General features: G+C 34.0%; 1 pseudogene; it reads left to right on the top strand.

The window, feature by feature from the left end:
* Window positions 1-7,818: 7,818 nt before the first annotated feature.
* On the top strand, window positions 7,819-23,012 carry LOC149537458 (L-type lectin-domain containing receptor kinase IX.1-like; annotated as a pseudogene).
* Window positions 23,013-23,983: the final 971 nt, after the last annotated feature.

Genomic DNA, 23,983 nt, shown 5'->3' with positions numbered 1-23,983 from the left:
TTGCAAACAATATCTTTATTCTTGTCATCAACAAATCCCTCTAGTTGTTCTATATAAACTTTCTCTTCTAGTATACCATTCAGAAAAATAGACTTCACATCCATCTGGTAGACTTTGAAACCTTTATGTGCAGCATATGCAAGTAATGTTCTTACTCCTTCCATTCCTACAACAAGGGCAATTTTTTCCAATAATCCATTCCTTCTTCTTATGCATAGGCTTTGCAAACTAGTTTGGCTTTGTTTCTAGTTATCTCACCATTCTCATCAAGTTTTTTCCTAAACACCCATTTGGTACCAATTACATTCTTATCAGCCAGTCTAGGAACTAAGGTCTATATTTTGTTCTTCTAAATCTAATCTATCTCCTCTTCCATAGCTTTATACCAGTCATCATCTTGTAGTGTATCTTTAACTATTTTGGGCTCAACCTTGCTCAGTAGACATGATTCATTTATGAGTCTATTTCTTATCATTGTTTTGGCATCCTTGTCACTAATGATTTGATCTACACGGTGATTTCTTCTTACATACTTGGCTAATCTTAGTTCTATCCTTCTTTCCATGTTTGATCCTTTAGCTTCAGAGTCATTTTGTTCTTCTCCATCTGCTATTTCATCATTTCTTTCATGTATACTATTTTTAAAGTCAAAATGTGCATTTTCTATATTCTGTAACTCATCTTTTAAATGCAGCTTGGCATTCATTAGTTGTGACTTAGCTGATATTGAGAATTGTTGATGATTCCCAACTTGATTAGTAGCATTGTCTTCAACATTCATTCCTTCATAGAAGTATACAAAGGATCTATAATCCTTTGATTGTTTGGACTCATCAACTTGGACTTCTACATGCTCATCAAAATTTATAGTTACACTCTCCACAATTTTATTAGTGTTAGTATTTAAACACTTATATGCTTTGCTTCTAGTGGAGTATCCAAGGGATATGCCTTCATCACTTTTTGCATCAAACTTGCCATTTTTAGAGTCTTTAAGAATATAGCATTTACAACCAAAGATTTTGAAATGTCTAACATTAGGTGAGTGACCATACCACAATTCAAAAGGAGTTACATTTGTACCTTTTTTGACTTGGACTCTATTCAATGTGTAGATTGTAGTGCCTACAGCTTCTCTCCAATATTTTAGAGTAACATTTTTCTCCATCATCAAGGTTCTAGCACAGTCTATCACTAATCTATTCCTTCTTTCAGCAATTCCATTCTGTGGGGGAGTTCTTGGTGTTGATGCTTGCCTCTTGATACCTTTATCATTGTAGAATACTTCAAATTCTTTTGATGTAAACTCAACTCCTCTATCTAATATTAGGCATTTTAGACTCTTTCCTATTTCATTCTTAGCTCTGGCCAAATACCACTTAAACATTTGAAGAACATCATATTTTTTCTTCAAAAACATAGCATTCATCATCCTAGAATAGTCATCTACAAATAGAATTATGTATCTATCTCCTAGGTAACTCTACACTTTTATTGGACCACATAAGTCTATATACACTAACTCTAGTACTTCTTTGGAATTGTATGTTTTGCTTTTGAAACTAGATTTAGTCATCTTCCCTAGTTGACATTGTTTGCACATTGTGTTTTCAAGTTTCTTCAATTTGGGCAAACCTCTAACTTTATTCTTTCTGCTAATGCTAATCAGATTGTCAAAGTTAACATGACACAACCTTTTATGCCATCACCACACATCATCAAATCTAACAACAAAATAAGTTGCATCTTCCATATCTAGGTAGAAAAAGTTACTCCTAGTTTGTTCACCTTTTCCTATCAGATTTTCATCAAAGGCATAGATCTTAGCAATTTTGTTTCCAAACTCTACTTTGCAACCTACATTGCCTAATTGATACACTCAACAAGTTGTAGTTCAGTCCTTCAACATAGTATGCATTATCACATGAAATTTTCTCTGTAAGTTTAATTGAGCCTTTTCCTTTGATTTGACATGGAGCATCATTTTCAAATCTAACACTATTTCTATCATATTGAGTAAAGGTAATAAACTTACTTTTATCTCCTATCATGTGATGTGAGCATCCACTGTCTATGATCCACTTGTCATTCTTGTTCACACAGGTAACCAATGTAGTTGCTTCAGCTTCATCTTTATCTAATTTATCCTTCATGACCACATAGACTACTTCATCATCATTCTCATTAGAGTCTTCTTCAACAACATAGCATCTTTTGCCTTTTTCTTTGTAATCTCTACTATCATCTTCTTTCTTGTTCTTGTACTTGTTTCCTTCTTTGTAGTTCTTCTTCTATGTACATCTTGCAGCAATATGACCTACTTCATTACAATTGAAACATATGATAGGAAGCTTACCTTTGAATTTGCCTTTACCTCTATGGAATCTCCTAGCTAGTAGTGCTTCTAACTGTTCCACATCTTCCTCATCTATGTTGCTATCACTGGATACATGCTTTCTTTTTTTTCTCATCTTGTTTGATGTCTCCTCCTTAGAGTCTTTTATTATCATCTTGGCCTTGAAGGTAGATTCAAAGTTCTCAGGTCTATAGTTATCAAAGTTGGACAATTCAAATGTAGTAAGTCTTCCCACTATACCTTCAAAGGTTAGTGTATTTCCTTGTACACACCTTAACTCTTGGATAGTTGAAACACTAATAGCATAGATAGGGAGTAAAGTTCTTAAGTATTTGTTGTTGACAGTTTCTTCTTCCAATTGACCACCTAGAGTTCTTATTGCACTTACCACTTCTTTCACTCTAGATCCATATTGAGCAACATTTTCTCCTTCCTCCATTTTCATGTCATCAAACTTTCCTCTAAGACTTTCTTTCTTTTCTCTCTCAAAATTTTGATCTCCTCCATAGATATCTATTAGGGCTTTCCACATCTTGAATGCAATGTCACAGTCTTTGATGTCAACATATTCTGCATAGCTAAGTGCAAAGGCAATCTCTAGCATTGCCTAATTGTGCTCCTTCTTTTTGTTAAAATCATATTCAATAAGAGGTCTAACTAGGTCCACATGTTATGTTCCAATTGAGGTTTTTGCATAATCACCTATTGATCCAAGGTGTAATTTCATCAGACTCTACCATGCAACAAAGTTATCTTTGTTGAGCTTGGGAACTTCTCTCTTGGACATCTTGATCTTCCTACTTCTAGTACCTTGAAACTAAATCAACAGATGGCTCTGATAACAATTGTTAGAAATGCTTTAGAATAACTAAGAGGGGGCCGAATCAATTATTCAAGGTCTAACTCGTCCAATTCAAACTTTTTCACTAAGTGTAGTGAGCCCATTCAACCATTCATTCATCCAAATTTTAACATTCTTATTTAGCAAGTTACTGTAAATCAACATGCAAACTCGAAACATAAGAGATCAACACATAACACAGTGATTTACGTAGAAACCCAAATTGGGAAAAACCATGAGTAACATGCTACTCAATTCTCACTCTTCTGAAGTGATGTCATGTGAAAGGCCTATCCAATTAAAGGCTTACAACACACTATTAAATGTGACCTTTTTAGAGTATTTAACCATCCTATTAAAAGTGGGCCTACTTAGAGGACTTTAGAACATTCACTTAGAATGTCACCCTGTTAAAGGATTTATAAATGGCTGTTAGGCCAACCTAAGTCCATAGGATTCTCCTTCTATCCTAACTGAAACAATTACTAGAGAGTAACAATTAGGGATTTTGACAAGATTATAGAATACAACTCAACTTGCAGATCTTATATCACTTCTCAGCTCATACCATTGCATGGTTATCATTCTCTGCAACTCTTCATAGCTTGCCTTCCTTTCAAGCTTAGCCTCCTTGAGTCTCCATACTCAATATGCTAGTGAAATCATCTCTTTCTAACTACTTGTAAAAGCAGAGTCTATGTTCTCTATTCTTCCTTCTCCTAGAAGTCTTCTCCTTGACACCTTTCTAACCACTTTGCAATTTTGTATTCCAATAACCCTTGCTTCTTGGTCTATGACTTCTTAAATAGAAGTCTGGAACTCCTTTTTCCTGCTTGATTCTTCCCTCCTTTAATTTCAATTCATATGGATTAGGTAGGATTTAATGTATCTAACCCATATTATGTTTCTTCTAGAAACATCATGAAGAATCCTCTTGAATTTGCTCCAAAATGGTTTACATAGAATTCTATGCCACTAGCTCATCATCCTTATCCTCCAAATAGTTGACAAAATTCTAGGTGACAACTATGTTGGCTCAGATTCGGCGAATCTTTTATTTTTCAATAATGTAGCAGCTCAGCACTATTGAAATCCTAATGCTTGGCACACACTATGTTCCTTGGCATTAACTACATTTTTATTGATGCTTAACACCTAAAGTTCACTCATCACCAACTAAGATTTTTTGATGCTCAGCACTTGATACTTTGCTCAGCACTTGAACTTCACTCGGCACCTAAAGATCACTCGGCACATACTAGATTTTCCTTTTACTCAACTCTAATTGAAAATTTTCTCAGCTTTAACTAGCTTGTTTGGCACCCATTAATGAACTTAGTTTAAGCTTTGTAGTCAACCTTGTTACAATGTATTCCTCCAATGTTTCTAAGTGTGACCAACCTCTGTATCTTTGAGTATGTTATCATTACATCATTTAACCATTTTCTTAACTAATTCTTGTACTTCATTACAACATCATAACTCAACCTTTCCCTTAGGTGCTTTTGTTACATCTTGTTGATCAAATCCCCTTCATCAATCAATTAAGTGATAGTACTTGGATCTTATAAGAAAATGTCATTCTAACAAATAATAGGTTTGACATCAATGACAAAACAATGATTAAAAATATTCTATTAACAACAATCTCCCTCTTTGATCTTCAATCTTCTTCATTAATGATCATTTCAATCAGATTTCCAACAAATGGAGATCGATCTCCAATCTTAATCAAATGTGAAATAGTCATATATTTAAAATGTACTTAATATTTTTTTTATAAAATATTTTAATTTTTAATTATCATTTTTAAGTTTTGAATGTTTAAATTTAAAAACTTAATTTTTACTTGTATGTGATGGCATATTAATCACATTTAAAAATATTCCAATTTTACAATCTCATTTCTTCTCATTCTTAATTGGTTGATGAAATATTTAATTTTATAAATAAGAATAAAAATGTTAAAACTATCTATTTTATATTATAAATGATAATAATTTCAAAATGGATATTGATACAATTCTGATATGTATAGTCACTTTTCAACAATATCATTAAACAAATTATGATTTGTTTATCTCTATTTACTAATTTCTTAAAATTGTTCACTATATTTTAACCTTCATCTAATATTTGTGAGACATTAATATATCTATACTATTTCTAAAAGATTAATTAATTTTATAATTCAATTGACACATCATAATTTAAATCAACTCATATATATATATATCTATTGAGAGAGAGAGAGAGAGAGAGAGAGAGAGAGAGAGAGAGAGAGAGAGAGAGAGATTTCTAATTTAATTTAATTTATTAATTATTATTATCAACTATATAATTTAATTTGATTGTAACTAGTCTAATATTATTAACAATAATATTTTTAACAATACTTTAATCATTTTTAATATCTCAAATTTTATTGGATCAAACAAAACTAAAATTAGACACAATATTTTTTTAAATTACTATTGTATTAGGTAAAAATTTTAGGTACATTTTACATTAAATATAGATATTAATTATATTTTATTTTTTATTTTTTCTAAGTATTTAGAACATATTTTATCTTTTAACTATTTTATTATTTATACACCTACTTGATATTACAAACATCATTTATTATTTAATTTTTGAACATGATTATTATAATAGATTTCATTATTAAACATTGAATAGATGGAAAGCAAAAAAAACATAAATTATTAGAGGGTATATTTAAATGACTTAAAAATAAAATACATTTATCTAAATATTTTTTTCTTCATAGTACAGTAATAATTTTAATGAACTTTTATTTATATAATAATAGTCATTCATATTTCACAATAGATCAAGTATATCATTTAGTAGTTAGAAGGTTATTGGGTATTGAAGAGTGCCAAGTTGCAACATTGTGTGTGCATTGTACAAGGTGCAATCATACATGCTACGGTGGAACTATGCAGGAAGTTCTATTACCATACTCACACTAGTATAGAAGAGTGCATGTGTCGTATGGTAGGTAGGCCTAGTCTATCATTCATACAATACACTATATATAATTAACATTTTAGTTATGTTAAATATTAGTCTTAAAATATTTTGATATCTATGAAAAAAAGAAAAAGGTCTTAGATATATGAAAAAGTAAATCATTTTAATTATAAATTATAAATTAAAACTGAAAGAAGATTTCAGTTGGTATCAAGTGGTAAATATTATTGTCTTTGTTAACTTGTCATTGTGAAAGTTTAGGTTTGAAAGATAAACACAAATTAATCAATTGTCTAGCATTTCTAATATAAAAACAAGTATCATCTAGTGGCTAGCATTTTCCCTTTACTTGAATTATAATATTAAATATAGTTAGGTACAGTAGGAATGTATTTTTATAAAAGAATAATAATAATAAATAAATTTAATAATTATGAAATTTAAATTTAAAATTTAATTATATGAATTCTAATATTAAATATAATTAGATATAGTAGGAATATTAAAAGATAAAAAGTTAATAATTGAATATTTCAAATATAGTATAATAATAATAATAGTAGAAATAGTCTACAACTAATAATAATAATAAGAGTACCATCCATTTATCTATATAATATTTTTATATTATAAATCGTGGGATCAAAAAGGTACATCAAAATTAACATTATTTAGATAAAATTTGAAAGTAAGTAAGCATTTATTATTTCTTTCTTTAAAATTGCCCATCACCATAAACCAACATAAATATATTTTTTAATTACATATTTAGTGGGTGAAGTTTTTAGGTACCTTTTTTTCTAGGTATTTAGAACATATTTATCTTTTAACTATTCTATTATCTATATACACCCACTTCATATTATAAAAAAGATTTATTATTTAATTTTTGAATATGATTAGTATAATACATTTCATTATTAAATATTGAATAGATGGCAAACAAAAAATATAAATCGTTAGATGGTATATGTAAACGAATTAAAATTAAAATACATTTATCTAAATAAATATTTTTCCTTCATAGTAGAATAATATATTTTTGAGTGAAATTTGTAGATATATAATCATTTTTAAAAAATTATTTAGCCTTCATTATAGACAAACACATTAATTAAAATTTAATAAATTTTTACATTTTTTTTATTTTTATTATATACAATATTATTTTGAAATATCACGTGAACAATATTTTATATCATGTTGTTAGTAAAAATAACAAGAAAGTGTCAATTTGTATTAGTCAATAATAATATTTATGTCTACAGTTAAATAATTTGTTATAAATTTTAAAATTAAACATAATAATATACCCTTAAAAAAAAAGCCTCAATCAAAAAGAGGTAGTGATTCCTTAAAAGACCCCAAATAAATACAATGAATTTTGAGAATTTTTGAATTAAAAAATTTACATATATGCTATACAAAAATTTGAATAAAAGTTATAAAAGAAAACTTCTTCTTAATCATTGATTCTACTTAAATACAAGTGATTGCAATACTAATGTTGTCTACGATCAAATACTACTAACGATACTCTGCTAGATGATATATAAAATTGCCCTTGTTTAATCGTTGAAGAAGATCAAAACTAGAGGAGAAATAATTTCTGGTGACTGTTCTGCTTGAACCATCTGGTAGCATGTCTGCTCTAGCAAGAATCATATGCATCTCTCTGACAATTCAATGTACTCTTGTTTCGGAGGCCCATAAAGGTCAGCAATTCAATTTCCCTTCCTCTGATAATAGTTTCATTGAAGTACTTGAAAATGCTACAAAGTCCGCGGAGGGCATTGACCTTACGAGCAGTCTGTACGGTGAAAATTTAAATTGGAGCCGGGGTTGGGCCATTTACAAAGAACCCATTGAAATATGGCGTAAATCTTCAGCTGGGACCCTTGCAAGCTTTGAATCCTATTTTCGGTTCAAAATATACCCTGAAAAACAAACCAGCCAAGGTGCTGATGGTCTTGCCTTCTTCATGGCTCCTTGGGGTGTAGAGCCCCCGCTGAACGGATCAGGTATGTGGCTTGGACTGTTCAACATTACAACCAATGGTAAATCATCGACCCAAACAATTGCTATTGAATTAGATATGTTTATAAACGATAACATTGATGAACACTATGGCGTCAATCCGCATGATCCGGATGATAATAATGTGGGTATTGACATCAGTAATATCACATCTGTGAAGACTGTTTCTCTGTCTGAGAGGCTTAACAGCGGACAAACTTGGGAAGTGTGGATTGATTATTCTGAGCAACCTAAGGAGCTCAAGGTGTTTATATTGGCTAATAACAGATCAGACTTCACTTCTCCTCGTCCTACAAATGCTACGCTGACTTCTCCTCTGAATCTCTCGGATTTTCTACCTGCAGAGGTCAAAGTTGGTTTCTCTGCTTCAACTGGACTTTCCAACCAGAGGCACACTATCATCGCATGGAATTTTTCAAGCGAAACCAGTAGGGGGCATAATAAAGTACAACATCTTTCTGTGATAATTGCTCCCCCGGTAGCCGTGGTCGCGGTTATACTTATCCTTATCGCTGCAATGTACAGGCTAAGGAGTAAGAAAGGAGTAAAATCAGTTAGACACGTGCAAATTACCGACGGACAAATTTCGGATCCCAACGGCCTCAACAATGAATAAGTTGCTGAAAGACTCGACGATGAAATAAGTCTCAATGGAAGCCCTAGTGTGTACAGGTACAATGGCAAATATTCATCTGAAGAAGTTTTTATGTTTTCGATGGATTAATGACTTTCAATTAATTTTTATTTTACTTCGAATTTTCTTAGTAATATTTTAATTTATCATGCTATGGAAAACATTTCTTATTTTTATTTAATGGGTTTTTCAATAAATTGTTCATAAGACACAAGACTTGCTTAAACTTTTACACTAAAGGGTTTGTTTGGTTGCTGGAATTTAATTGGAATAGGAATTCAAAATTAAAATTTATTTTTAATTCTTCGATTGGAATAGGGAATAGGAATGTGTATTCCTATTTTGTGTCCATTCTCAAAAATATTTGTTATTGGAATTGCTATTTTTATTCTCATTTTGACTTTCTCAAATTTGATTAAATGTTTGAATTCTTTTTGAACATTGAGAGCCTGTTGAAAGACTGAAAAACTCGACCACCCCTAAATGTCACACACTAAGGAAGAAATTAAGGTTGTAAAAATAAGTCAACTTTGACTATTTAACACTTGAAGTAAGTCTTATTGTGTGATGTTTAAATTGTAGACCACCCTTAAACATCACAATAAATCTTGTCTCTTGTCCCTCAACATGTCAAATAAGGGCAGTTGGGGTCTTTCTTAGTTTAGTGTGAACTACTCCCCTCCCTCCCACCAACTAGCCTAGAATAATAGAGGGGAAACATAGTCTATTATTGGCAAGGGTCAAAATCTATATCCTTCTCCCAGCTCAGAAGAAATTAAGCTTGATAAAATAAGTCAACTTAGACTATTTAACAATTTTAGCCTAGGAAGAAGTCTTAGTGTGTAATTTTTAGAGCATGGGAAAAAATTGTCACAATTTTTTAAATAGTAGACTAAATTGCAGAAAATTTAGACTTAGACAAAGAGTCTAATTTGGATAGGGACACAACCCCCTCTGTACACAAGCATGCCCATGATAGGAGAAGCCCAGATAGATTAATTCAGAAATTCTCTTTCACCAACACTACTAGTACGTACATATTACATATATTTAATGTTGTAGTTCTGATTTGAAAGACATTATTTAAGAGTAAAAATGTTGGAATAGTAATGTTTGGTGTCAATTATTTATTTTACTAGTTTTATACTATTAAGTATGCAATTAGATTTGATGCATTTATTCTGATTTGAAAAGGTTTATTCTAGTTTTAAAAAGTGTTGCAAATGATATGATCTTATATTTTGCCATTGATATACTAATTTTTATTCAGTTTGCCTTGCACTTGCCAAGCTTCACATATGACTTGTTGCAAATAATAAATGAACAAAAAGAGTTTTTCTATATCAATTCACGCTTTTCTTGATTGGGTTATAATTTGCAGCTTGTCTGTTAGTATGGCAATTGTATCAATGCCGCAGAAGATCATCTTCTGTATGTGACCAATAATCCCAAATATCAATTTTATTGGGGCATGATTTATTGATCTATGTAAGCCAAGATCTTACCCAAAGAATAACGATGATATCGTCATCGTTGAGCTTGTGAGAACCTTGAAGGGAACGAAGCACATCAACCAAATTTATATCGGCTGGTCCCTATCCAAATTCTAATTTATATTTTGTCTAATCAAACAGAGAATAAATTCTTATTTTAGAATAATAGTTCTAGAATAGCAATTCTACAATAGCAGTTCCAATTTTTCAATTTCTATTCCCACAACCAAATGAGCTCTAAATGTTTAGTTTTTCATTCTTTCTCATGAAAAAATGAGTTCTATTGACCCAATTCTCATAAAACATGTATTGATAGATTTCTGATTAAAAAAAAGTATTACTTTAAATTCTCATACTAATATTATAATTTATCTTGTAATGGAAAATATTTCTTATTTATCAATTGATAAACTAAAGGAACTTTCTAAAGAATAGTTCATAAAACACAAAACTTGTTTAAGATTTTACAATAATTTTTAATTTTTTCATTCTTTCTCATGAAAGACAAGTTCTAGTGAATCAATTCTCATGAGACATTGATTAATGGGTTTCTGTTTAAAAAATAAATTGTAAGTGTGAATTCACATAGTAATATTATAATTTATTTTGTCAAGGAAAATATCTTCTACTTATCAATTGATCAACTTAAGAGGCTTTCAAATGAATGGTTTGTAACACAAAAAACTTTCTTAAGGTTTTCCAATGAACTAATTCTCACGAAACATAGGTCAATAAATTTGGACTGCTTGAACATCACACACTAATGCTTGATTCCTAGACTAAAAGTAAATAGTCAAAGATGACTTATTTCTCCAAGCTTAATTTCTTCCCTAGTACGTGATGTTTAAGGATGGTCCAATAAATCCATTCAAATCTAAGATGTAACTGGATGTTTTATAATATCTTTTAAATTGTTCCCTATTGAGACAATTTTGAAGAGCTAAGTAGAGCGACCGCTGAGTTTAGCGAAGTTTTACTACTCAAAAGGGGAGGATTCGAAAGTGTTTACAGAGGAGATTTAGACGATGGAGAAACAGTGGCGGTGAAAAGAATGATCTCAAAGAACTCTGATGGGCTTAAGCAATACAAATCAAAAATTGCAATACTTGACAGCTTATCCCATCCCAATTTGGTTCCTGTTTTGGGATGGTGCCAGGAAAATAGTGGCGAACTTCTTTTGGTTTACCAGTACATGTCGAATGGCAGTTTGGACAGGTATTTATATATGTAATTTTGAGCTTCTAGATTCTATTGTGTATACTTATATTAACATTTCGGATCAGTTTTATGATTATGTATATCTTTTTTAACATTAACATTTCGGATCAGTTCTATGATTATGTATATCCATTTTCACATCAACATTTCAAATCACACTCTATGATCCATCATTAGGTATCTGATTGTTATTTTGAGCTTTTAAATTTGATTGTGTATATATTTTTTAACATCTACCTTCTAATCACACTCTATGTTCCATCATCAGATATTTATTAGACGGACGAACCCACATTTGAAATTTGAGTTGGAGTGAGAGATTCAGAATAGTGAGCAGCTTGGCTTTGGCTCTTCACCATCTCCACGTGGAATCGAGCCCGCGTGTTCTGCACAGAGACATCAAATCTGAAAACATAATGTTGGACTGCAACTTTGTGGCACGCCTTGGAGACTATGGTTTGGCCCGCTTGATGGAGCACAAAAATAGCTCATACTACACAAACATTGGTGGAACCCGGATTTATATCACACCGGAGTGCTTTGAAACATGCAGAGCCAGCTCTGAATTGGAATATTTCAGCTTTGGCATCGTCGCTTTGGAAATTGCTTGTGGGAGGCGGGAGTTGGATAGTGAGCTTTGTTGGAATATTTAATGCAATCAGTCATTTCTCCCTGGAGCCAAATGCCCACATACCTCCCTGACAGCTTGCAGAACAATCAATTGAATTTATTGCATGGTAGGTGGAAATTTTTTGAATTTAGAAATGAGGGGGAAAACTTTTTGGTAGAAGACAAAAGGAATGATCAGTTTCATTTGACCCAGTAGAAGGAGAAGATGTTGAAGAGCTCAGAAGTTGCAGAGTAGAGAAAGTGATCAACAGATCCAGTTTGTTGCAGGAACAGAGGAAGTTCATTTCGTGCCTGTAGTTGCACGTGTTTCTTCTCTGATCATTCTGTAAGTTGAATAGTTTATTGTTTTCATTCGTCCTATTGAAGCAGTGATTGCTCCAAGTGCTATTGTATGCAGCCTTCAGAGCTGCAAGTTTGAAGTTTTATCAGTTTAAAGTTTTAGGGTTATTTTAGGGTTTTCTAGTTGAAGCCGAATGCTCCCAGTTTTGTAATAGTTTGAATCAGAGTTGAATAGAAAGAAAATAGGCACACTTGAATCCATTATTATCCTTCTTCTATTCATTAAAATTTTGGAAAGTTTATTTGAAAGTTTGAAGCTTTGAGTCTCTGATTTTAATGGTGGAAATATTCACGTTATAAGTTTGCACTCGGTATTGTCTTTGGTAGAAGTCATTCTCCTATGGCTACTAAGTACACTCGGTGCCTTCTTCTACCGAGCTCCATTCTCCTATGGCTACCGAGTACACTCGGTGTCTTCTTCTACCAAGTTCACTCAGTAATCACTTTGCCTATCGAGTTCACTCGGTAATCTCTTCTACCGAGTTCACTCGGTAATCACTTTGGTTACCGAGTTGTGTGTTCTTTCATTTGCCGAGCTAACTCGGTAAACTCTCCTACCGCCTATTTTCTTTGGTTACTGAGAAAAATTTATCACTCGGTAATAGTTGTTCTTTTTCATGTCCCCTTTTCAAATAATTAAAAATAATAATCTTTTCTAAGGCAGGCAGGCCCAAAAAAGGTGAAGTTTCAGAAAAGGGGATAATCTTTGGAAGCTAATGGACTAATAAATGAAAATTATTATTAAAATATGTTTCATTAACCCCTCTTGGACGTGAGTTAGGATTATGCCCTCTTTTAAGGGGTTTGGAGGCATTTTGGGCTCATTCCAGAACTTGATTTTGCTCATTTCTTTGTTATTCTTCAAAGGCTGCCAAACCTATGGAGAAGGAGACCCAAGAACAGGATTTTGCAGGTTTCCAAGAAGGCTAAGGATGGGAGTTTGAAGCCATTCCATGTGCATGCTCATGTAGAGTTTTCCTTTGTGCTGAACAGTGCAGATTTGTGAGTTTTCGAGTGTATTTTTTATAAGAGTTTGGTGTTTCCGGTTGAGTATTTCATATCAGTTTGGGTTACTGCTATATATCAGACTTTTAAATGTTAAAATAGAGCTCAAAATATGTATTTGGATATGATTATACTTTTTTGATAGATTATTAAGTTTTTGTGGTGATTCCGAGCTATTTTGTGCTAATTTCAAGAGTCCGATGAGCATTGTTTTTGTCCTCCGTTTGGGAGCTATTGTGTGCATGTTATATAGATCTAAAAATGTCATTTTATAGGCTTTTATGCTGCTCAAATTTTTGTAAAAATTTTGACTTTCAGATTTATTAATAATAGGTGAAGCTATGAAGCTTTTGGCACTATTTTTGACATACCCGATTTGGGGTTTCTTGAGAAATTTGGTGGATCTTTGTGATATTAGTTGTCTGATTTTGAAAATCTGATTAGAGGCATGAAATATCATTTAAAATTAGTAAAGGTACATTTCAGTGGTATCAGAGCCATGATCTTGACAGCCTGAGGGTTTGTAGAAGTTTGCATGTCAGTTTTGACAACTACCCAGATCTTGCATGTCAGTTTTGACAACTACCCAGATCTTGCATGTCATAATTTATGGTTGCATGTTGCTTCTAATCAGTTGCATGTAAAAATCTATAGTTGCATGCTACTTCTAATCATTTGCATGTTAGTTCTTGGTGAATTTGGTGGTTGCATGTTGCTTCTAATCAGCTGCATGTCGAAATCTATGGTTGCATACTACTTCTAATCAATTGCATGTTAGTTTTTGGTGTTTGAAGAAGTTATATCCTATTGGGGTTACACTCTACTTTATTCAAAATGGACAGGTATAGTATAGAGTCTCAGAGGACACGATCTTGGACAATTGATATCCAGAGTCAGAACAGTAGAAAGGATGGTTATTTAGACATTCGAGATAAACTTAAGAAAATAAACCATGACATGTCTGAACAGTTGGTTGAGCACCACCGTATAATAAATGACATGTTGTCCGACCTAGCTAAGGTGGATAAGTTGACTAGATTTCTATTTGGCAAATTTTCTCATAGGGTAGATGACACAATTACCAAGAACTTGCATGAGGAGTTGGAGAAACTAGCTTATAGCCAGGCTGAAGTCTCAAATTCTACTCCACCACAGGAGGTAGTGAGAAAGGATATTACGCAGATTGATAGTAATGGTCAACTTGATACTGAAATTGAGACAATTGTATACAGGTCATTAAAGGGTGATATCACAGGTATTCAGGATGGTATAGTTAGAACAGATAGTGACTACAGCGTAGTGGGTTAAGATGATGATTATGAGGATGTTGTTGTACATGATGGTGAGATACCTGGTAGAGATGAGCAAACATTGAGCATTCATGACTTTGCTGAGAAAGAGTACCAGGCACAGTTAGATGCTTTGTCACATGAGGTTGAGGTTGGTAGTACTTCACATGATTTGTCCAACTAGCTGAAAGTGAACAAAGACAGTATTGTGACTTCATTATCTCATCATGACAGGTATGTGGAGTTAGTTGGTATTGGTCATATTACTCAAGTGAGGATTTTTCTTGAGTTACCAACTGATTCTAGTTTACAAATATGGACTCGAGATTGTTATATTGGCATTTGGGATTCAGTTGACTGGAGATCTTTAACACTTTTTGGTAGCAGTGTTCGTCTGGGTGCTATCATGGATTTGATTAGCAAATTGCACGGTGTTGTCTTTTCTTGTGCTAGCAACTTGTTCGATGTTGGTATTAGTTTTTATACACCAGTTTTGGGCTTTGTTCATATATCCAGTCAACCATACTTGTTGGAATGCATTGATGATCTTTCATATTTGGCAGTGTGTACAGATGAGTCCCAGGATCATATTGGCATTGATGACATCCAGAAAGATGCAGTGGGCAGTTTTGAAGACTTAGTTTCTTTGGGTACAAAGGAGTTGGACAGCAGTGCTATATTTTTTGATACTTTATTTGTTGATATGAGCTTTAGAGTTGATTCACAGGATATGGATGGTAATAATCTAGAGACTAGTAACTTTGAGGATACTCCTTTAGACAGTACATCAGAGGAGGTTTGTAGGAGACAGTCAAGCCAATGCCATCATGTGTCTAATCAGATGAGAGTTAGTGAGCGAGACATTGCTATCGCTTGCCAACATTTTGATACTGCTCGTCAATTGTTAGCAGTTTATGGATGGGGTTCTCCTACTAGTGATGAGCAGGGAGGCAGTTATCTTTCCTTGATAGAGTTCCACTCTTTATGGGAGGCTATCCAGATTCTAAGATAGGATTATATGTAGTTGGTAGCCGATAGAGATTATCTTATGGAGTGGGGCAGTACAGCATATGATGCATTGTTGGCCAAGGAAGATGAGGTGAGTGAGCTTACTGAGCAACTTGAGGTGACTTCTGAGATTCTTGAGAGTACATAGTTGACTTTCAAGGAGTCACAATTTCATTTGGCTAAGGTGACCATGGAGTTAGAGAAACTACAGTCTTTACTAGATTCTGTATAGTCACAAGCTGTGGTGTCTGATGTTCCGAGGATGTCCATGGTCGAGATTGTTAAAGATAGTGGAGATGAGGATGCATCCATCCTTGATACTAACATTGGCATATCAGGTTCATCCCCACTAGAGTCAAGTTCAGTTGAGTTGGGTGCTGTAGCAGATTGTTGTGGTATGCCTAACATGGTGGTGACCTCTAGAACTAATGGCACGAAGACTAGAGATGTTGTATCAAAGACCATGTGTGATGTTGGTGAGCCGATGGTTGGCATGGTTCCTGCTAGTAATACTACTCCCTTAGTGATGACTTCAGAGGTAATAGTCAGTTCCAACTTGGTTAGTGCTCAATTACAATTAGTTACATCTAGACTACAGTCTAAGCCACTGATTGAGATTGGCGCATTCTATCAGTATTACATTGTGAGGTATGCTCATCAATTTACCTTTGATGACCATGTTGATGAGATGATGATACAGAGATGTACTTTGGTTCCTAGTGCTTATCATCAGTTATGGGATAGTTTGACACCTCAGGATGAGAGTCGTGATGGGCATGACATGGTGATAGGTTCTATAGTTTACAACTTGATAATACATGACTTAGAACAGGAGTTTTGGAGTGATTCTTCAGCGGGTGTTGTTATTGATTCTACTCCTTTGGCTATGACATCTCCTGACTTAGCTGGTGATCAGTCATAGTGGGTTGTATCACTTGTTCATGACGAGTTATTGACTAAGGTTGGTTTTCTTTATCAACATTATATTGCAGGGTATGTACATCAGTTAGCATTTGATCCTTGTGTTGAGGAGTTGATGGCAGCCAAATTTTGTTTGGGTTCCATTTCTTACTGTTTATCTTGTGATGGATTTTCACCATTAGGGGTATATGGGAGTTATGGTTATGAGACTATGGCTAGTGATCTGTAGAGTTGTGTTGATTGCAGGAGTTGTACAATGTGTGGATTCTCCATACTTGGTACAGTTTCATTCAGGAGCATTCACCATTGTTGCAGAGTTGGATTGTACATTTCGTATAGGCCAATGGGATGCGTTGATGGTATTTACTATGTTGGTAGTTTGATTCGTCCACTTTACTTGGGTTTTGATGTTCTAAGAGTTTGTGTCTCGTGGGTTTCTGACTATGGAAGTTGTGGCTTTGGAGTTTGGTTGAGCAGTAATTGTCAGTTTGATTATAGATTCCTCTTGGTTATATTGCAGAGGATATTGTAGGAGCCTGTGTTAATTGACAATAGTATAGTTCATGACTACATTTGGGATCTAGGTGGATTGATTGGTTTATTGTTCAGCCATTTCTTGAGGACAAGCAATATTTGGAAGGGAAGGACTTGCCATGTCCCCTTTTCAAATAATTAAAAATAATAATCTTTTCTAAGGCAGGCAGACCCAAAAAAGGTGAAGTTACAGAAAAAGGGGATAATCTTTGGAAGCTAATGGACTAATAAATGAAAATTATTATTAAAATATGTTTCATTAACCCCTCTTGGACGTGAGTTAGGATTATGCCCTCTTTTAAGGGGTTTGGAGGCATTTTGGGCTCATTCCAGAACATGATTTTGCTCATTTCTTTGTTATTCTTCAAAGACTTCCAAACCTGTGGAGAAGGAGACCCAAGAACGGGAGTTTGTAGGTTTCCAGGAAGGCTAAGGATGGGAGTTTGAAGCCATTCCATGTGCATGCTCATGTAGAGTTTGCCTTTGTGCTGAACAGTGCAGATTTGTGAGTTTTCAGGTATATTTTTTGTAAGAGTTTGGTGTTTCCGGTTGAGTATTTCACATCAATTTGGGTTGCTACTATATATCAGACTTTTAAATGTTAAAATAGAGCTGAAAATATGTATTTGGATATGATTATACTTTGTGATAGATTATTAAGTTTTTTGGTGATTCTGGGCTATTTTGTGCTATTTTCAGGAGCCCGATGAGCATTGTTTTTGTCCTCCATTTGGGAGCTATTGTGTGCATGTTATACAGATCTAGAAATTCCATTTTATAGGCTGTTATGCTGCTCAAATTTTTGTAAAAATGTCAACTTTCAGATTTATTAATAATAGGTGAAGCTGTGAATCTTTTGGCACTCTTTCTGGCATACCCGATTTGGAGTTTCTTGAGAAATTTGGTGGATCTTTGTGATATTAGTTGTCTGATTTTGAAAATCTGATTAGAGGCATGAAATATCATTTAAAATCAGTAAAGGGACATTTAATTCTTGAGCAGATTTTAGGGTTAGGTTGTGAGTTTTTTTTTTTTTTTTTTAAAATATTTCTCACATAGTATCAGAGCTTTGAGGCCCCACATCCACAGTGAGTTAGTGCAAAGTTTTTTCTTGGAATATTTATCATGGCAGAAGATGCAAGAAAGATATGGCAACAGCCACCATCATTTAATGGATAGAATTATGATACATTTGCAAAGAAAATGAAAACCATTATGGTTGCAAATTATTTGTGGGAGTTTATAGTTAATGGGTTCAATGATGTGACAGACCTAGCTCAGTATGCTACCCTCAAAAATGCACAAAAGACTCATTTGAAAGAGTCAAGGAGGAAGGATTCTAAGCCATTAAGTTTGATTGAAGCAGCAATGACAGAGACTGTATTCACAAAGATTGTAGCAGCAAATTATACAAAACAAGCTTGGGATATCCTTGAGACAAACCTCAAAGGGACTTATAAAGTCCGTACACTAAAGCTACAAAACATAAGGAGGGAGTTTGAGAACCATTAGATGAAGGATAATGAATCAGTTAAAAATTTAGTTCAAGGACCTTCAATGTGATTAACCAGTTGAAGTCAAATGGAGAAGACTATCAAGAGCAGAGGATAGTATAAAAGATATTGAGGAGTTTACCTCATAAATATGACCATTTGGTCATGACAATGGATGAATTGATGGGTTCTCTTCAAACCCATGAGCATAGGATCAATAGATCTACATCTTCATCTTCTCAAGAGAAAGCATTCAAGGCTCAGTCAAATTCAAGAGGAAGGGGGAGAGGAAGAAATGGCTCAGGCAGAAACTCCAGAGGCAGAGGCCGAGGTAATGGAGGACAAAAGAATGTTGTGGCAGAAAGCTCAGGAAGAGAAGATGGAGCAAGTAGCTCTCAAAATACTTCAAGAGGGGGTAAGAAGAACTACAACTCAAATATGAGTAATTTAGAATGCTACTACTGTCATAAATATGGGCATTATGCAAGTGAATGCTGGAAGAAGCAGAATGATCAGTCAGGACAAGCAAATGTGGCTGATGTGAACATGGGAAGTGGACCCAATGCTGCCACCTTCATCATGTGTAATGTTGGTGAAGAAAGAAGCCCTGAGGTTTGGTACCTCGACAGTGGATGTAGCAACCACATGAGTGGTAATGAAGCCTTGTTTTTATTCATTGACAAGAGTTTCAAATCAGAAATTAAGATGGGTAACAATGGAACCCTACCAGTTGTGGGCAAAGGATCTATTATGGTCCGCACCAAGAAATGTGAGAAAAGAAAAATACAAAATGTGTATTTCGCCCCTGGTATGAAGCACAATTTGATGAGCATTGGTAAGCATTCAAAATTAATACAAAGTGCTGATGGAGAATGACATGTGTGTCATTCAAGAAAAGGATGAGAGCAAAAATTTACTTGCAGCAGTTCAAATGACCAAGAACATAATGTTTCCCTTGAGGAATGAGACATATTTCTCATCTCAAGTTAGTGTTGCACCTCCCACACAATCAGCTCTAAGGAGTGTGATTGAAGACCCCTCATGGCTATGGCACCTCAGGTATGGTCATCTTGTCTATACTAGTTTAAATTTGTTATCAAATAAAAGAATGGTAGAAGGTTTGCCACATATAGGAAATTCATTTGACAAGTGTGAGGCTTATATTTTGGGTAAGCAACATAGGCTTCCCTTTAATTTTGAAAATTCTAGAAGAGCTAGATATCCATTAGAGTTAGTGCATACTGACCTAGTCGGTCCTATGCAAGTTACTTCCATTGGGGGGAGTACTTACTTTATGACATTCATTGATGATTTCAGTCGTAGGACATGGGTGTATTTCTTAAAGAACAAATCTGAAGCATTGGATAAAGTTGTAAAATTTAAAGCCTAGGCTGAAAGAGAATGTGGACACTATATTAAAGTCCTAAGATCAAATAGAGGAGGGGAGTATACCTCTAATTCTTTTGTAAATTTTTGTAGGAAACATGGCATAAAGAAAGAGCTCATAGCCAGCTATACACCACAACAAAATGGAGTGGCTAAAAGAAAGAATAAGAACATTGTTGAAATGGCAAAGAGCATGATGAAAGAGAAAGGTCTCCCAACTAAATTTTGGAGAGAGGTTGTAGCAACAATAGTTTACCTAATCAATAGGTGTCCTACAAAGACAGTCTGTGATAGAATTCCAATGGAAGCATGGTCATGAAAAAGATGGATAGTTGAACACTTAAGGGTGTTTGGATGTGTAGCATATGCACATGTGCCTAAAGAGCAAAGGCAAAAATTGGATGACAAAGGTGTGAAATGCATTTTCACAGGGTACAGCCCAGAATCAAAGGCATATAGATTGTATGACCCATTGAACAACAAGATGATGCTTTCAAGAGATGTGGAATTTCTTGAAAATCAGTCTTGATATGGTTCAATTGATGAGTCACTAAGCACTTCAAGTAAAGTGCCAATTATGACTAAAGAGGATGCTGATGAACAACAAGAAGAAGGAGTAGATAGAAGAAAAGGCAAGCAGCCTCAAACATTACCAAGCTCCTCTAAGCATGACCGAGTGTCAGGGCCATGCAGCAGCAACGAAGATTCTAATCCCACACTCTCCTCCTTGTTACCAAGAAAGACCAAGAGTCTTAGGGAGATATACCAAAATGAAAGGTATGAAGAGTATGATGAGAGTGTTAATTTTGCATTATTTTATGATAAAATATGATGAAGGTAAAATATTTTATGAACTTCTTTACGTGCAACCACAATTTATTGTGACAACATGATGAAGAATAGCAGTAAGTCTGATTTTCAGATTTATGAAAACACCAAGGCATTCCCATTGGCAAGCGAGAAAGAGGATCTTAAGGTATGTGAAAGGTACTAAGGGATTTGGAATTTTGTATACTGCAAATGATGAATTCAAATTAGTTGGTTACACTGATAGTAACTGGGTTGGAAGTTTAGATGATAGGAAGAGCACTTTTAGATACATGTTTCATATGAGATCAGGTGCAATTTCATGGGCATCCAAGAAGCAACCTATTGTTGCTCAATCTACAACAGTGGCTGAGTATATAGCAGCAAATGCAACAACATGTTAGGCTATTTGGCTAAGGAGGATCTTGATAGATTTGAATGAAAGGCAAGAGGATGGAACCACAATTTATTGTGACAAAATCTCATCTATTACATTGTCCAAGAATCCAGTCTTCCATGGGAGAAGCAAACACATTGAGATCAGATATCACTTCATCAGAGAGTTGGTGGAAAATGGGGATATCAAGATTGAATATTGCAAGTCTGAGTAGCAGCTAGTAGACATTTTTACCAAGCCATTGGAACTTTTGTACACCTAAGAGAGAGTCTTGGTGTGTAGTTGATTTGGATCAGCAGTGATCCTTGTTTGTTTAGCTCAGGACAAAGGGGGAGTGTTGGAATATTTAATGCAAACAGTCGTTTCTCCCTAGAGCCAAACGCCCACCTACCTCCCTGACAGCTTGTAGAATGATCAATTGAATTTATTGCATGGTAGATGGAAATTTTTTGAATTTAGAAATGAGGAGGAAAACTTTTTGTTAGAAAACAAAAGGAATGGTTAGTTTCATTCGACCCAGTAGAAGGAGAAGATGTTGAACAGCTCAGAAGTTGCAAAGTAGAGAAAGTGATCAGCAGATCTAGTTTGTTGCAAGGACAAAGGAAGTTCATTTCATGCCTGTAGTTGCACGTAATTCTTCTCTGATCATTCTATAAGTTGAATAATTTATTATTGTCATTCGTCTTGTTGAAGTAGTGATTGCTCCAGGCACTATTGTATGCAGCCTTCAGAGCTACAAGTTTGAAGTTTTATCAGTTTAAAGTTTTAGGGTTATTTTAGGGTTTTCTGGTTGAAGCTTAATGCTCCCAATTTTGTAATAGTTTGAATCAGAGTTGAATAGAAAGAAAGCAGGCACACTTGAATCCATTATTATCCTTCTTCTATTCATTGCAATTTTGTAAAGTTTATTTGAAAGTTTGAAGCTTTGAGTCTTTGGTTTTAATGGTGGAAATATTCACGTTATAAGTTTGCACCCAGTATTTTCTTTGGTAGAATTCATTCTTCTATGGCTACCGAGTACACTCGGTGCCTTCTTCTAACGAGCTCCATTCTCCTGTGGCTACCAAGTACACTTGATGTCTTCTTCTACCGAGTTCACTCGGTAATCACTTTGCCTACCGAGTTCACTCAGTAATCTCTTCTACCAAGTTCACTCTGTAATCACTTTGGTTACCGAGTTGTGTGTTCTTTCATTTCCCAAGCTAACTTGATAAACTCTCCTACCACCTATTTTCTTTGGTTACCGAGCAAAATTTATCACTCGGTAATAGTTGTTCTCGAACAGATTTTAGGATTAGGTTGTGAGTTTTTTGTTTTGTTTTGTTTTAATATTTCTCACAAGCTTGATGCCTCTAATATGGTTTTGGTTGGGTGGGTTCACAGTATGAACAAAGTGGGATGCATACTTGAGGTAGCTGACCCAATGCTTGATAAGGAAAATGATGGTAAGCAAATTGAACGCTTGATGCTCATTGGATTGTGGTGCTCTGGTCATGACTACAGGAAGAGACCAAGAATACGGTGACTTCTTGAAGCCCTCAACTTTGAAGTCCAAGTACCCAAGCTTCCTCGCAGAATATTTGGAGAAACTTATTGGCGACTTCGAAAGAGGTTCATGTTTATCAGTTCTGCCAACTGTATTTAATGATAATGATAGGTAGTGTGTTAAGGTTTAGGTTTACAAGAAATAAAATTGAAACAGTAAAAAACCAAATGGATTTGTGGATACGATAGAGTTTGATGTTCACTTTGCTTTGGAAATGGTAGAGCCGACAAAATAGAATTTGTTCAAAATCTGCACTTTTATAGTAGCCTTTACTTTTTCCAAGCATAGAGTTTGTTGGAAATCTTCACTTTTACCACATTTTTTCCATTCATATAATGTTATGTGTAGAAATATAATTAGATTATTGAATTTGTTAAGTGTAAAAATATAATTAGATTATTAAATTTGTTTTGTCAATAAATGCTATAGGTTAGTGACTTGAAACTAATAAATCTTTCTTCTAGTTATTCCTTAAATTCATAAATCATTTTTTAAATTGTGCATATGCTGTTAACTATAGAAATAGATTAGATTATTAATTTGATTTATTAGTAATTGCTATTGGTTGGTGATGCAGGGGCACCTCCCTCTATTAATTTTATATTGTTTAAATTCATCTCCGAAATGATTTATTTATTAAGTCATTGGAACCATAATGTGAAATGGTCTATTTATTATGTTATTGTAATCGAGATCATATGAAATTTGTAATGAAAATCTAAATATGCATAGGAAGGGACACGAGAAGGTAAATGGTTGCAACCGTTTCAGGTTGTCTTTAAAAGAAAGACATTATTGTAATAACATGGAGAGATCGATAGAGTAGTTAGAGGAATAAGGAATAGGTCGTGAGAGGAAATTGGGCTCTTTGGTTTTAACCAGAGAGCCATTGATGTTTTGTTGACTTTGACATTAAATGAAATGTATTTTTATTAAGTCTTTATGTTTCCTTCTGTTGTCTTTTGATCTTATAACAGTGAACATGAATCAGTTTCTCTCTATTGTTATTTGCAAGAAATGTAAATGATTTGTTTTATGTTATGATAGTCTGAAAGAAAGGTAATGGAAAT

The sequence above is a fragment of the Cupressus sempervirens genome, chromosome 9 (assembly GCF_028749045.1).
Source record: "Cupressus sempervirens isolate cs-2001-9-10 chromosome 9, ASM2874904v1, whole genome shotgun sequence".
Classification (NCBI taxonomy): Eukaryota; Viridiplantae; Streptophyta; class Pinopsida; order Cupressales; family Cupressaceae; genus Cupressus; species Cupressus sempervirens.
The sequence above is the reverse complement of the archived record's forward strand: the minus strand, read 5'-3'. Positions and strand labels throughout refer to the sequence as shown.